Genomic DNA, 4,591 nt, shown 5'->3' on the forward strand with positions numbered 1-4,591 from the left:
CCAACAAGTTTCCTAAATGACCTGGCTGGTGTGAGTGGTGAATGTGTGGGGTCTGGCTGGTGTGAGTGGTGAATGTACGGGGTTCTGGCTGGTGTGAGTGTGAATGTGTGGGGCCTGGCTGGTGTGAGTGGTGAATGTATGGGGTTCTGGCTGGTGTGAGTGGGGAATGTATGGGACCTGGCTGGTGTGAGTGGTGAATGTGTGGGGCCTGGCTGGTGTGAGTGGTGAATGTGTGGGGTTCTGGCTGGTGTGAGTGGTGAATGTGTGGGGCCTGGCTGGTGTGAGTGGTTAGTGTGTGGGGTCTGGCTGGTGTGAGTGGTGAATGTGTGGGGCCTGGCTGGTGTGAGTGGTGAATGTATGGGTCCTGGCCGGTGTGAGTGGTGAATGCGTGGGGCCTGGCTGGTGTGAGTGGTGAATGTACGGGACCTGGCTGGTGTGAGTGGTGAATGCGTGGGGCCTGGCTGGTGTGAGTGGTGAATGTACGGGACCTGGCTGGTGTGAGTGGTGAATGTGTGGTGTCTGGCTGGTGTGAGTGGTGAATGTGTGGGGCCTGGCTGGTGTGAGTGGTGAATGTATGGGACCTGGCTGGTGTGAGTGGTGAATGTATGGGGTCTGGCTGGTGTGAGTGGTGAATGTATGGGGTCTGGCTGGTGTGAGTGGTGAATGTGTGGGGCCTGGCTGGTGTGAGTGGTGAATGTTTGGGACCTGGCTGGTGTGAGTGGTGAATGTGTGGGGCCTGGCTGGTGTGAGTGGTGAATGTTTGGGACCTGGCTGGTGTGAGTGGTGAATGTATGGGGTCTGGCTGGTGTGAGTGGTGAATGTGTGGGGCCTGGCTGGTGTGAGTGGTGAATGTGTGGGGCCTGGCTGGTGTGAGTGGTGAATGTATGGGACCAGGCTGGTGTGAGTGATGAATGTATGGGTTCTGGCTGGTGTGAGTGGTGAATGTATGGGACCTGGCTGCTGTGAGTGGTGAATGTACGGGGTTCTGGCTGGTGTGAGTGGTGAATGTGTGGGGCCTGGCTGGTGTGAGTGGTGAATGTATGGGTCCTGGCCGGTGTGAGTGGTGAATGTGTGGTGTCTGGCTGGTGTGAGTGGTGAATGTGTGGGGCCTGGCTGGTGTGAGTGGTGAATGTACGGGGTTCTGGCTGGTGTGAGTGGTGAATGTACGGGACCTGGCTGGTGTGAGTGGTGAATGTGTGGTGTCTGGCTGGTGTGAGTGGTGAATGTACGGGGTTCTGGCTGGTGTGAGTGGTGAATGTACGGGGTTCTGGCTGGTGTGAGTGGTGAATGTATGGGACCTGGCTGGATTGAGTGGTGAATGTGTGGTGTCTGGCTGGTGTGAGTGGTGAATGTACGGGGTTCTGGCTGGTGTGAGTGGTGAATGTACGGGGTTCTGGCTGGTGTGAGTGGTGAATGTACGGGGTTCTGGCTGGTGTGAGTGGTGAATGTACGGGGTTCTGGCTGGTGTGAGTGGTGAATGTCTGGGACCTGGCTGGTGTGAGTGGTGAATGTGTGGGGCCTGGCTGGTGTGAGTGGTGAATGTACGGGGTTCTGGCTGGTGTGAGTGGTGAATGTATGGGACCTGGCTGGTGTGAGTGGTGAATGTGTGGTGTCTGGCTGGTGTGAGTGGTGAATGTACGGGGTTCTGGCTGGTGTGAGTGGTGAATGTACGGGGTTCTGGCTGGTGTGAGTGGTGAATGTATGGGACCTGGCTGGTGTGAGTGGTGAATGTGTGGTGTCTGGCTGGTGTGAGTGGTGAATGTACGGGGTTCTGGCTGGTGTGAGTGGTGAATGTACGGGGTTCTGGCTGGTGTGAGTGGTGAATGTACGGGGTTCTGGCTGGTGTGAGTGGTGAATGTCTGGGACCTGGCTGGTGTGAGTGGTGAATGTGTGGGGCCTGGCTGGTGTGAGTGGTGAATGTACGGGGTTCTGGCTGGTGTGAGTGGTGAATGTACGGGGTTCTGGCTAGTGTGAGTGGTGAATGTATGGGACCTGGCTGGTGTGAGTGGTGAATGTGTGGGGCCAGGCTGGTGTGAGTGGTGAATGTGTGGGGTTCTGGCTGGTGTGAGTGGTGAATGTATGGGACCTGGCTGGTGTGAGTGGTGAATGTGTGGGGCCAGGCTGGTGTGAGTGGTGAATGTACGGGGTTCTGGCTGGTGTGAGTGGTTAGTGTATGTGGTCTGGCTGGGGTGAGTGGTGAATGTATGGGACCTGGCTGGTGTGAGTGGTGAATGTATGGGGTCTGGCTGGTGTGAGTGGTTAGTGTATGGAGACCACAAATCTCCATGCATGATATAACATGTGACCTAGAGTCAGGCCACCAGAAGGTGCACACCTGTCCATTCATGAATAAAACTGAACATTATGGAACTCAACAGAGCTGAGATGAAATGAGTTTTTAACGTGGCGTACAAGGTTACTGCACTTATATAGCGTGGGAAGATGCTGTGTGTATGGCTGCTTGTACTTGACCAGACGCCGGTTTCATAGTGCTAGCAGCTGAGATACCATGCTGCAGTTTAACATGAATACCCCTCTCAGACACAGTATACCTACTCCGAGCCGAGCGAGTCCTGGTCGAGCGTCACGCATGGTAACAAGTACCATTTTCTAACGTCTTTTGGCATGACTCGCCTTGGGGGAAAATGCTCCATCCGCTAGACCACGGAGCCGTCAGTTTCCAAGTAGTGCATGGCTGCAGTCCATCTTTCCATTAGGAGATTGTTGGAACTGTAATGGAAGACCTCACCAACAGTTGTCCAGTAGAGTAAAGGCATATGCCTGACCATATCCCACCATTGTGACACCACATTAGGGATGCTGACAGGTTTGTGTCCCTTTGCTGCTAGGATCCGCTAGCTGTTGTTAAACCTTGAGGGGATTCCTAGCCTTGTTTGTTTTTGTTGTTTAACGTAGCACTCAACAATATCCCAATATGACGGTGGTCTGTAGATAGTTTAGTCTGGACCAGAAAATCCAGTGATTGACATGAGCATCGATCTACCTAATTGGGATATGATGACATGCATCAACCAAGTCAGCAAGGGACCACCCAATCCGTTACAACAAGTATAGGTTGCTGAAGATCAATTCTAACTCGGATCTTCACGGGCTGATTCCCAGCTTGAGTTATTGTTCCCCAGGGTAAGGCACATGACTTGCTTGACTGCATGTTATCCTACCCCAACAATGTGGTACGTTACTCATGATATCAGTCACTTGTTTGTCTAGTCCAGACGGATATTTTCAGGCCTCTCTCAAATAGGTTGAGTATTGCTGAGTGCAGCATTAAACAACAAATCTACAAATGGTAGGGGCCAGAATCCCAGATATGTGTCAACAACATGTATCATATGGAGACCATTGTCCCAAACTAGACTCATCAACCGAACAGGCTATGAACAATACTTTTCAAACCTGAATTAAACTTTAATGCACTCTCTCACGTTCACATCCAGGTGGCCCTGCTTTCAGACCTTGGGACTGGCTGTGTTCAACTGTCTATATGTAAGAATCAGGTTTAGGGTTTGAAAGGAATCCTGTTCAATGTCGAATCAAACTATTTGAAGAGAATGCCTTCTTACAATAACTTTTGCTTAAGTATTTAAAGCAATGTGTCACGTGACATAAACAAAGGCCATACAGGTCACAGCAGTGGGGTCGACCTATATTTGATTAAAGACCGCCTCCGTGGTCAAGTGGATAGAACGTCTGCCTAGAGACCGGAAGGTCATGTGTGTAAATGCAGCATGTCTCTTCTCTAGGCAATACTGACAGCCATAGTAATTCATCTGACGAAATACCCGTGCACGTGTCCATGAACACAAGTTGCAAATTGTGTATCGGTTGAAGGAAGCCTAATGTGCTGATACCAAATCTATTATTGCCTAGCAAATGGAGATTTCTAGCTTTCGCGAGGCATGATTCACACAGATTGTCAATGTCATCAGGTGTGTATCTTTGAGCACCTTTACTTAGCAGTAATGTTCGAAATCTAACTGAGTGGCTCAACATTCATTCTAGTGTTGTTGGCTCAAGGTTCCGTTCACCAGACCAATTACAATATCTCCATGGAATGTAATTTGCGATCACAAGAGAGTGCAATTTCATGTCCTCATAAGAAACTGCTGTCAGCAGTGATGCGATATCCAAACATTTGAGTATTTGCATAATTGAATCTCTTCGATCTGCCCGAACCTGTAATTAAGCAAATATTCAGTCTGTAAAAAATAAGTAAAATCATGCCTGGTTGGAACTTGGAACTAAAACCTATAAGAAACAAAAGTTAAAAATAAGCAGAGTTATTTCCCTTCACGACATGTGATCGATTTAACATGAACCTCATATCACTGCTACATGAAAGACAATGAAGCTATTCTAGAAACATTTCAAATGGGAGTGAAAGGATTATTCACAGTTAACATCTTAGCATTCATTAACATCAGTTTACCATTCTTTTATGTGTATTTTAATACAACGTCTGGCTCCTTGTATGTGTAACGACCCGTGAAGATCCGCGTGTGTGCCTGCGCGCGCTAGATGTTGTCAAAAACATACGCCTATGTGAAGAATTAAAATACGGTGCCAGCAA

Source organism: Haliotis rufescens, unplaced genomic scaffold (assembly GCF_023055435.1).
Source record: "Haliotis rufescens isolate VD_foot unplaced genomic scaffold, xgHalRufe1.0.p SCAF_12, whole genome shotgun sequence".
Taxonomy (NCBI): Eukaryota; Metazoa; Mollusca; class Gastropoda; order Lepetellida; family Haliotidae; genus Haliotis; species Haliotis rufescens.